We start from the raw sequence: 12,791 nt of genomic DNA, 5'->3' as shown, positions 1-12,791 counted from the left end.
CAGAACTACAAAACTTTAAGCAAACAATGACTTTGGTCTCTTTATCAAGTTCCTGTAACAAAGACAAGGAATTTAAGTGTAGTTTAGAGTCAGAAGTCTAAGAATGTTACTATATGACTAAAATCTATCTTATTTTACTTCCAATAAAAGTTTTTGGTTCATCTTTCATTTAATAAAAAAGCTGTCCTCTCGCCACTCTGTCACACCTGAGATAATCTATTATCTCAGTCTGTCTATTAATTATTTATTTCTGGGAGTCATAATTTAAAGTTAATAATCTCATGATTACTTTTGTACTGAACTGCATATATTTACAATACACAAATTTGGTAAAAAAAAAAAAATGTTTTTTTCACAGATGTGACTGGCTTTGGAGATGTCTTATTTGCTACCTAAAAATTTTTTTGACTGTTGACAGAATTAAGCCTTTAAAAAAAACTGTCTCATGTTTAAATATACGAGACACTTGAAGGATATATTAACACACACCATCCTTGCTCAGGGACCATGTTAATCCTCTCAGGGTCATTCCAGTTTTAGTGTGTGTGTTCCTGAAGCACTGCATTTATTTTTAAGGCCTTTAGGACACAAGGAGATCTTTCTGTGGTGTCGTCTTTTGGAGGGAAGTTGGAGGCATGTGTGGACAAGCCTGAAACATTCCTTTTAGGTGTTAAATGTTTAATATTGTACTCCTTAGAAGACATATTAAATGTAACCAACCTTCATCATTGTTCATTAATTGGCTTACACTCAGGACACTGGAAAAGGCCATCCTATGCAAAATTTAGAGATGTTTCATACAGCCTCATCTCCCAGTCTCCACCATCAAGCTATAAAACCACGTAGTGAAACTGTCCCAGACATCTCGTGTCCACTTGTACATCTGAATGCATTTGTATACACACAAATTCAAATAACTCTTCATGCTCTTTGCCTTTTAAAGCCTTACAAAGTATTCCAAAATCAGGAAGAAATTTTTGCCTATACTGCTTCTACAACACTGATATTTGTGTCCATAAGGACATGGAGATATTCTTTTTATCTAGAAAATTTTAATGCGGCTTCTCAGATGTAAGGTAAATAGGTATTAGTACATAATTTGTCATGATTTCACTTTCCATTTCTTATTCTTTAAAATTATTACATAAAGGTCTTTGACTAGATTTTTCCTAAATAATTGAAGTTGAAACCTAAGACTCCAGAATAAAAAAAATACAAAAACTGGAACACTAGAACATTATTCAAACTTTTTGATCAGTGAATTAATATAATATATGCAGTCATAAGAGAGGGTCCTGGTCCCATAGAGGAATCATTTTAGTTTGAGTTCTTGAATTATCTGTTTATGCATGAAAAATATGTATATATTTACAATATTGCAAATATACTTTACTTCATGCAACAAAGTAGCCAGTAAACTTCAACTTTAAAATACATGGAAAATTAAAACACATTTCAAATAATTCAACTCCATTTCTATCTGGCTATGTCATGAAGAAGAAATAAGTTTTAAAAATTAGTAATTTTACACAGCACCAAATAAATTATCTATATCACTTTCAAATACTACTGAATTTTGCCATAATTTTATATGAAAATGTTAACAGAACTGTGAAAAGAGAAATTCCTGTCTTTTCCTGGATTTTTCGAATTTCTTTTTGCAAATGTACTTGATTGATTGATTTGTCTCTTATCTATGGAATATATATAGCTGTCTCAGATCTATGGAGTAGATATATTTATATCTACTCCATATATATGGGTTGCTTGTGGGAAACAAACAAAAGATAAATATAAAGAAATAATCTTTATCTTTGTTTTTTGCAGATCCACAATAGATCCTTATACTATATATATAAATTATTTCTTTTCTCTTAGCAACAAAATGTATTCATGCAAAATTAGAAGTATCTTAACTTTAATAGAGATTAACATCCCTTTTAAATCCCTACACCTACCATTGGATATTTTCTTACTCAGCCAAGTTTCCTGTGTTAAGAAAAATAAAAACAAAGCTTATTGGAAATTTGACAATTTAAAAAATTCTTATTTTTCAGATGCTTGCAAAGTTTAAAATCGCACTACAAAATGCCCCAGAATTCCCATTCTAGTGTTTTTTGGTTTTGTTTCTGTTCTTTAATATTTTAAACTATTCAATAGCAATTAAAAGATTAATAAGTAGTTTTTTAAAAACAAATAAAAACACATATTAAGTTTCTTCAGTATAAATTATAACTTTGCATAGATGTCAACTAACTGTATAGCATACTTATTAAGCTTTATTAGCCAGAAAGGCATAGTATGGTATAGGTCAAGGTTTTTATAATTTAAAATATGAATATATGGGAATAAATGGGGACGTTCTCTGAAATAAGGGTAATTAAATTTATCTGTACTGATTAATATATATTTATAAATAATTCACCTTCTTTATTTTATCAATTTAGCCCACTCATCAAAATAATAATCTGAGGTCTCTTCCCTTTATGTAGCCCTGCAAATTTATTAAGACTCGAAAGCCCTTACTCAGGTGAATACATTCAAAGATTTCCTTCCCTGAAAAACAAATTACTTCATTGTTACAAGCTATGATAATATCTAACACCTTCATAATTATTATTAATTTTTGATTGATTTGATAAAAATTCAGTTATTTACATACTTTAAAGCTACAAATTTTTTTCTAATGATTTTATCAGTCTAACTATATCTAAAGAAACTTCATAAAGTATTATTTTTCTCATGGTCAATTATAAACCAATTCATTCTGGAAAACTAAACTGTCATCAGTTAATTGTCCCAACTATAAATAATTATTTGAAATATTCATGCATGTTGGAATGCGTTGTACGTAATGACTGAAGAGACACTTTTTACCACAAAATGGTGAAGAAAGTCAGGGATATTTTTTGCTCTGTGGCAGAAAAGAATTAAATAATAAATATATACATTTGTGGTCCTCTGCAAGCCGAGCATCATTCAGTGGCGGAAGGGAATTTGATCTGCTGTTTGTATTTCCCTTCTCTCTTTTCCTATTTCGCCTTTGCAAACTCGGGCTCTATTGACCACTCTCAAGTTCCTAAAAGGCGTAGAAAGTAAGGAAGTTATATTGGCCGCCTTAAGATGGGGTAGGACAGAGGCAAGAGATCTGAAAGCAATGTGAACTGTCAGAAAGGAGAGTCAATGAGTTTTCACCCTTTGATGTCCTGAGACTCAAGGCCAAGGGTTGTGTCACTAACCTCTAGCATGAGACTCGAGCATTCTGGAGACAAAAAGCTGTCACTGCCACCTAGTGGCATCATTAGTTATTGCAATGCAGCCAAACCCCATTTGTTTTGCCTGGTAACGAAGTGGAGAGGGACAGCCTGTCCTACCTCTTCAATAGAAAATAAAACACAAGTCTACTGTATGCAAGATACACGATGGGTAAACAAAAATAGTTTTAAAATCATCTTTCATGCTAAGTTTGAGTTTTACGATTTTCTCCCTAGGTTTGAGGGAGGGTATATAAAATGAATAGATTTTTAGGCAAGTCAGAGTTTGCTAGTATTTCTGGATTGATATTTAAAGTACTTAATATAAACTCCAAGTGAATACATCTCCATAATATCAGGGGATTGCCACTGATGCAAAAATTCAATGGTTTGGTGTAGTTTTTTTTCTATAGTGTTAATACAAAGATCTACTGATATTCACAGATGAAAGCTATGTAATTAACGTGGAATGTACAATTGACATATGTGTGTTTAATAAACATATAAACTGATAAAGAAGAATTAGAGAGGGGAGAGAACTTTTCAGTTCATTGTAGCATAGCACCCTCTTTATTTTTCTATTACTTTGCTGACCATATTTATTCCATACGTATAAGAGACACTTTTTCCATCTTCTGAGTAAAGTCTTACTAAAGCTCTTTGGCTTTGAATTTTTTAACAACTTAAATTGCCTTATCTTTCAATAATATATATATATATGCAATAATTTATTTTATATAATAGAATGTTACTTTTCCTTAAAAGCTCATATCTTTCAAAGCTTTCCAAGAGCTTCAAATTAATCAATGTTTCTAATAGATTTACACAGGATTACCCTGAAAAAGGGGGCTTTCCTGGTAGCAGATTGTAAAGAATCTGCCTGCAACGTAGGAGACCCAGGTTTGGTTCCTGGATCAGGAAACTCCCCTGGAGAAGAAAATGGCAGCCAAAAATATTGTATCAGCTCAATATTTTTTACTCCCTCCCTTTTTATCTACCTGTTGTATATAATTAAATCCTACATTTCTGTGTTACACACTCTAGACGTTTTGTAGAGATTGATTTTCAATATTGCATTGCTATTTGTTTCCAGCAGGTCTTAGAGAAATGAGATCTTCCATGAAAGGTTGTATTCTGCATTTTTCCCTATAGTGGAATCATTTTACCTAAGAGAAAAAAAAGTCTTCATTGCATGGGATATGTATTTATATTATTCTATGTGAATACATATTTACAATGCATTAAGGGTAATCAAAGCTAAAGCAAAAATTGGCAATCTGAGATTTGTTTCCTTGGTGTTCTTGCTAATCAAGCTGTGGAGGTCCCCTGGCATATAAGTAACTTTGCATTTACTTTGGATTCAGTGGTGTCGGCCATTTCAACAGACCATGATCTGCCAACAAGCTTCAAAACTTTATATATAGTACATATATATTAACACCTTGACTAACAATGGCTCTCTTATTTTAAAATAACTTTTATAAGGCAGAATCAAACATATAACCAAATAGAACATCTTCATGTATATTCATCAGTTAAAACAGTTTAAACAATTTTCCTTAAAAAGAAAAAATGTTTGTATCTATTACCTCTCTGTTTTTCTGTTACATATTTGCTTAATATGTAAGCAAAGGCTTTCTTCTGGAAAAGTTGGAATCCATCCAAATTACAACAACAAAAAAAACCTGCACACAATTACATATTCTTGGAAGCTCCAGACAATGCACTTTTTTATTTGAACTAGAATGTTAATCTCCTGCACCTTAGGCTTCCTGCCTGCATTCTGAGCTGTATTTGTGTGACAATTTATATAGTTAGTTTAACTGATTCATCATCATTACTTATCACACTAAAAATATATGTGTACCATTCCTATTTCTGCACAGATCTCAGGTGCTATTTAGGGGCTGTTTGAGTTTATGAACTAGAACATTGGTATTACTATTTCAGACCCAGTGTCAAAGAAACAGCTTAGGAGTTTGTGGTGGCTTTGTCATTGGCAATTGCAAGACACCGTGACACTAGGAAGTAAGAAAGAATAGATCAAGTTGTCAGGACAGAGAGCAGGCAGTGGATCTCAACTGCTCCACTGCCATGAATTATTTCCATGTGTTCAGGGCTAAATTTTAGTGGGAATTTTGCAGTTGACTTAAATGTTGATGTTGACACGAGACACTTGCATACTTTCCCAGTTGAAAACTATCTTAAGGTTTGGTACCTTGAAAGTCTAAGTTTAAGAGAGAATCTAGTACTCTTATTTTAAAAATATATGTATATATATATACACTTTCATCTGGGTTATTTTCATTTGTTCCACAAATACCTATTGAAAAGTTAACAACTGAGAGAGAATGCAGAGTGATGTACACAAATAGGTTATTTCAACAACAGTACTCTAAAGATACTTGGATTTATAATTCATGGTATTCACTTTTTGTTTTCACCTGAAGGAGCTTCCTAAAATTCCACCTGAGGATCTCATCCTTCAACATTTCTATGTTTCTTTCTGAATGCAATGACTAAAAGTGAAATAAAGACAACAGAAATAACTTAAAAAGGTAGCTCAGTTTCTGCTGCAGAAGAAAAACAAATTCCAAAGAAAACAGGCTGCATGTAAAAGAAATTAATACCAAAGAAAAATGTATATATGATGCTTGAAAACATTAAAATAAACATTTCATGCTGAAAAAAAAATGCTTTAAATATGCACCTATTGACTCCATATACAACTTACCCACTGCCGGAGTTCATTAAATTTAAACATCTGCCACCTATATACAGTTCTGATGAAAGTTAATGAAGATTTACCCAAATTTACATAGCTTTCTGTAAGAGAAAATTAGGTTTAAACGAAAACCACTAAAGAAAACCTTTAAGAACTTCAAGAAACTTGATCTGAAATACAGAAACACAAGACTATAAATACATATGCTTCATTATGCAAAGACACCTATGAAAATGGGACTCAAGGAAAATACAACATCTTATTCTCTCCTTCTTAGCAGCTACTACGGCAAACTTCATGCAATCTCCAAAGTGGCATTAGATGATAGTTTTGGGGCTTGACTGGTGGCTCAGTTGGTAAAAGATTTGCCTGCAATGCAGGAGACCAGAATTGATCCCTGGGTTGTAAAGATTCCCCTGGGAAGCAAATGGCAACCCGCTCCATTTTTGCCTGGAGAATTCCAAGGACAAAGGAGCCTGGCGGGCTACAGACCACCGGATGGCAAAGAGTTGGACGTGCCTGAACGACCAGCACTTTCACTCTCACTTTTTTAAAGAAATATATAAAATTGAAGTAAAAATGTTAACAAAAAACATGCAAAGCAAAAATTGCTGATGAAACCAACATATATTTCTAATTAAAATAAATATATTTGAGATAATTGTAAAATAATCTTTTAAATCTATAAATAGTAATTTTTTAAACTTGTATTGAATATTTACTCATAACTTGGGAGAATGATGGTAACTAAATGGAAGAAATTGCTTCTCCTAAAGTACACCCCTGCCTTTAGAACTCTGCGTATTTGTCCTCATTCTCTTATGCCCAGCGCTAGTTTAGAAAAAGAAATTAACACCTTAACATTTCTTGGTATTACATCCCAACTGAAACTGTTAGCAAAATTCCATCTTGTATCCAACTTAATTTCCAGAGATACAGCTTTGAAAGACTCCTTCTAGGCTAGGGATGCAAAGCAGCTAATAATCCTGTCTAAAATAAATAGGTCACTATGAAGTCATGCAGAAAGCAGCGTAATTTACTATCAAAATGAAACATTTTCCTATACTTAATGTGAATATTCTTCCCTAGGAGTGTAAAGAGAATAGTGTAGGAGAAGGAACACAACTTTTGGAGGATGATCTAAAGGCTTGGGTTTTTTTTAATCTGATGTTGATAAAGAATGAAAAATATCACAGCAAAACAACTGCATTTTTTAAAACACCCACATTGATTCTGTTCCCATGAATGCTCACTACTTTCAGACGTACAAAGTTTTAATTCATAAACAATTTGTTGCTGTCAGGTTTGATTTGTATGTTTACTTCCACGATATTCTCAGGATATCTGAGTATTCACATTAATCGTGGACTTCAAAAATGACACAGGAGGATGTCACAAGGTTTCCCATTTCTTTCTACAGCCTGTTACATTCCACAAAGAAAATGGGGAAACTCTTCGGTTGTCTTGATGTGACCGACTTTCATCATTTATATCAAACAAGATCCAATCAGGAAACAGAATTCTATTCAAATTCAACAGGGAATATGAAAAATACAAATTTATTAACTGTAACAGAGAATCATCAGAGTAACTGAGGCTTGGGTATTAAGAAGTAGAGTTAACTTGAAAGAATATAGGAAAAGAAGATTCTACCCTTAAGGCTGAAATACAGCACTCAAGGCAGGAACAAATCTGCAATAGGACCCTATCTCCAGGACTGAGATCCAGACCTCATTTATGAGGGCATGGCTATGGCCCAGTGCATGGAGAAGTCAGCTGTGGTTCCATGGCACCCGGAATCACTGGGAATCTGCCCTCTAGGGTGCCAGGGGGAAGCCATCCATGGAGAGCTGGCCACATGAAGCTCACTGGAATCTGTTGGTGGGGAAGGTACACTGGGAAACCTCCCTCTGGGTGTCAGGGGAGACTGCCCGCAAGGGATGCCATGCACTGGTGACTGCCACACGCCATAGGAACCTGCTGAGAAAGAACACACACCAGAACCAGGATGAAGAGTCCTTCTGCCTCCAGGTTCCCTCCAGTGCCCCTGCTGAGAAAGCTTTACATGAAGCCAGATGGCAGGGAGAAAATGATTAGAAATCACATGCTGAGCAATGAAGTGTTTAATTAGAGTTGCGAGGCAATAGATCGGTAAAGTATACAGAAAATGTCATCATTATCAACATCCTACACCAGAGGGGTACGTTTGTTGCAACTGATGAACCTACACTTATGTCTTGCTATCACCCAAAGTTCACAAGAACTCACTTTTAATATTGGACATGCTATAGGTCTGGGCTTCCCAGATGGCACTAGTAAAGAACCCATCTGCCGATGCAGGAGATGCAAAAGACGCAGGTTTGATCCCTGGGTTGGAAAGATCCCCTGGAGGAGGGCATGGCAACCCACTCCAGTATTCTTGCCTGGAGAATCCCACGGACAGAGGAACCCGGGGGGCTATGATCCACAGTGCCACACAGAATCAGACACGACTGAAGTGGCTTAACACTCCACACATGGGTTTGGACAAGTTTATAATGACAAGATATGATCATGGGAAAGACATGTATTGGGGCAGGGAATATGTGGAAAATCTTTATTTTCAGCTCAATTATGATGTGAAACTAAAACTGCTCTAAAAAATAAAGTTTATTAAATAAAAAAAAGTCAGCAGATTATTTTTCTGAACCTATAATTTTGGTATCACCACATTACAAATGGCAAATTGAAGTGTATATTTATTTTTAAAGTTGTAGTTTTTTTTCATTATGGATACTGAATATAGCAGAAGGAGCTAATGTTTCCATTAATGGTTTGTTATATAAGAATAGAACTTGAGAGTCACAGGCTATCCAGTTAAAAACTACATTTCCCAGATTCCTTTGCAGTTAGGGGGGGGCCCATGTGACTAAGTTCTGGCCAATAGGATGTGGGAGGAGGCAGGAAGCTATACAACCTCCAAGTCATAACTTTTAAGGAAGTAGACGTGTCTTCCTCTCCTTCCATCCCCTTCTTCATAGTTACAAGGTACACCTCGTAATGAACCATCAAGGACCACGCAAGCGAAGGTATTTCCCTAAAAAAGGTGGAACAACAAAAGAAAAGAGCTTGGGCTCATAAGGACTTTTGCAGAGCAGAGTTGCCACATCTGCTCAACTTCTATGTGAGAGAAAAAGAAACCTCTATTTTATTTAAGCTGGTATCATTTTGGGTCTTTGCCATAATATTGTTTTCTCCTGTCTCATCACCATATCATTGTTGCCTGGAAAGCAAATGTGTTGAATATAAAGCAACACAGATCTATTCATCAAAAACCTTTCACCTAGATAACTACCATGTAAAACTCAAAAACCACAAAGATATACAAACAAAAGTGAAAAACAACAGTTTCCTTGGTATTTTGGGATGTGCTATATTCATCATTTGTTTATTTTCTGAAACATTATTTTCTCAATACTTGAAATCTAGTAATGATAATTAGTCATATTTTATCAAAGTTTATTTCACTATAATATTATTTTTGAATACTGCCTCATTGATTCCAATGTCTGTTTTCAGAAAAGAAACATGGAAAATTTTGGCTTTTGTTATGCATCGGATACTTCTGTCTAAACTTCAGTGTCTTAATCAGCAAACAATCTTTGAGGATAGATTTTTTTAAAGAAGTCACTGGAAACCAACAATGCCTGAGGTTGTGTTATATGTTCTATTGTGTAATGATCAATTAGCTTAAAAGACATTTATTTATTTTCTTATTAAATATAAATTATCAACTGGGCCTCAGAGATAAGGAAAATGATAATTATACATATTAACATGAAATTCTCTTTTGCTGTTTATTTTCCCAAATTTGATGTGGCATTACCTAGTTTTAGATAATTGGTGCATGATATATTTAACATGATAGATCATGAAAGCTATTTAGCAAGCATTCTGCATCTTAAATTATTTTAGAGATACATCTTTAATACAGTAAGAACTTACTAATTAAATACAGAGCAGAGGGAGAAAAAAATTAGAATGATTAAATATTTTTTAAAAATTTTTTACTTTTAAGTAATACATCCATATTTCCAAATAAAGTGTCAATGTAAATTTAGGTAATGGAAAATGATAATTCAAAATAAACCTACACCAATTAATAATATGCTACCAACACAAAAATCTTTTTCCACAAGAGACTTAGGAATTCAAAACATACATTGAAAGCATATTAAAATAATTTTAATTCAAACCTTTTATTTTCTATTCAGACAGACTGGTTTTGGATTAATTGACTCTTTTAGCCAATTGACCTTTGATAAATCAGTCAACCTCTCTAGTTTTCTTTATGAAAAATTTGGATACTATTATATACTTCATAAACATTTGAACATTGGTGGAAATAACATCCTAACCAGATCACAATTCTGACACAATAAGCACAGAAACAAATAAATTTTATTTTACCACCATTTCATTAACCTTGGATTCAAAATGCTCAGATTTGATGCCTTGGTGTCCTTTCTTTTAAATCATAACCAATTTTTTTCCTAATGTATATACATCATCTTTGAATTATTGTAAAATCCAAATTAGCAGGATAGGAATTAGTATGATTAGATTGTATTTTTGTAAGTCATATATTTTATAGTTACCACTCTTCCAAATACAATGTGACTTTGATATTGACTGTCTCAAATTTTAAGATTTTGAGGATGCATAAAAATTTTTTGTTGTTGTTGAGTTTTATGACACTCAGTTCAGATGATCAAGTTCAGATGGATTATCTCTGGCCTTCTCATGACCTCAGCCAGTAAAAAGTCTTGAAGAATTATGTAAGAACAGAAAAAATTTAATATACATTGTTGTGAACAATAACTCTACAAGGTAAAACTCCTTCAGCATAATTTGTAGCTTAAATGTAAAGTGTATTCATACACTTTTATTCTGCAAAAGAAAGTAATTTAAATATTTATAAAATGTGATTTACATGAAAATACCATCCTACTTTTCATTTACTGTGCTGTTCTTGTGTCACTCAAAGTTGCCTTCTTTAAATGTACATTTGGAAACAAATTATATTATGATCCGAAATACAAAAAAGTAAATACAATGCAGGATGTGGGAGCTTGAAGGAGGAAAAGTGACTGCAGGCACAGTGAAAAGAAACTAGCTTGTTGAATTTTCACACCCTGAACTACTGAGCAGACTTATTTAAATCTATTTTCCTTTATGAATTATACATGGCTATCATCACTGAGGTACACTCCCAGGGTAGAAAACATTTTAAACGACAACTTACTGATAAGCTGTCAAATAGGAAAAATCCACTCATTTCTTCAAATCTGTAGTTGATTTTTTATTAATATTTTAAATGATTTTCCGGCAATGCATTTAGGTTCCCTTTGACTTTGGGGGAAGAAATACAGAAGAGTGCTCGATCCCACTTTCCATTTTCAATATATAACAAATCTGCATATAAGGTTGTGGAAACAGAAAGAAAGAATTTGGGGTCTTTTTTGCAGAGTATACGTTGGCTTCTCTACGCTCACTTGCCTGGGCCAGCAGGTAAGATTATGCAGGTGTTTGCCTGCAGGAGAATCCTGCTAATTAGGGAACAAGCTAGGCAGTGGAAACCAGTCTGCAGGTATTTATTTTCAGGTAAAACTGTTTAAGCAACAAGACTATGGGATGATTAGCAATGTTCCAATAACTAGAAAGTTTTCATCTTTTGATTAAACTCAATCATACTGCTCAGTTTCTAAACATCACAAGGCAGCTGTGGTCCTGTAGAAATGTCTCTGAATGAAAGGACTAAGAGCATAAGAAATGATCATTGTAATCATAATAACAAAGAGGAAGAGCCAATATAAAGTAACTTTCATTCAGAAAGACATTGTCTTCATTGCCAGCAGGAGAGCCAATATTTTTCCAGAAGAAAAACAATGACAGTTTACATCTTGTCCTGCTGTGGCCCCATCTTATAATGACACAAATTCCCAACAGTGCGTCTCATCCATCATCTAAATTATTTGTTTACAAAGCACATCAAATATTTTCTGTCCTGAGTTAAAGAGACATAGCTCCTGCCCTAAAGGGCTGTATCACCTGGTCTAGGAGTACCACCCTCGGAAATGTCAGTTCTGATTTTCTTGTTCTGTCTGATGGACCTGCACACAGGCCATTTCCTGGCGAGTCAACTAGAACCCAGGCTAGAGCCTGACTCTAAATAAAAGATATTTTAAAGGTCATATTATAATTTGGGGACAGTGGTATCAGAGCAGCTTCTGTATTGCGACTGTACCCCCACCTTTGTCTAAAAAAGAAAAACGAATGAAAGAAATTTTAGAATTTCAAGCACATTGAAATGACTATGGAATAAGGTTAGTAGTGATGATTAGAAAAATAAAAATAAAAAGAGCTGAATGTGGAGAAAGGGGGAGAATTCTGGGGTCAGGGAATGCAACACCAAATTTCTAACCCTATGGGCCCCTTTTCTCCTTCTTTGGGATTATCTAAGCAAGCACATACTGATGTCATGAGTCATCAGAGCTTCCAGACTCTGACTCTCCTGACTCCAGCTTTCTCACAGCTGGTGTCTTCTGCTGGTCTACGCAGAACACATCAGCTCTACACACTTGAAAGCCTGGAAAAGGGTTAGGTGTTACTAGGACCCCTTCAGATAGCAGTGGATGCCTTGCTTCTCTGTTTGTGGGAAAGTCAACAGAGATGTGGAGATGTGACAAGCGAGGGAAAAGAGAGAGGAATTCCACTGGGTCAGCATGACTGGGAAATGAGAGTGGGCAGCAGAGTGACTGCCCTAAGTTTCC

The 12,791-nt window shown here is 34.4% G+C and overlaps 1 pseudogene; it reads right to left on the bottom strand.

The window, feature by feature from the left end:
- Positions 1 to 460: 460 nt before the first annotated feature.
- Positions 461 to 560, bottom strand: LOC120869649 (annotated as a pseudogene).
- Between the last annotated feature and the right edge of the window lie 12,231 nt (positions 561 to 12,791).

This window comes from Oryx dammah, unplaced genomic scaffold (assembly GCF_014754425.2).
Source record: "Oryx dammah isolate SB20612 unplaced genomic scaffold, SCBI_Odam_1.1 HiC_scaffold_10, whole genome shotgun sequence".
In the NCBI taxonomy this organism is placed as follows: domain Eukaryota; kingdom Metazoa; phylum Chordata; class Mammalia; order Artiodactyla; family Bovidae; genus Oryx; species Oryx dammah.
The sequence above is the reverse complement of the archived record's forward strand: the minus strand, read 5'-3'. Positions and strand labels throughout refer to the sequence as shown.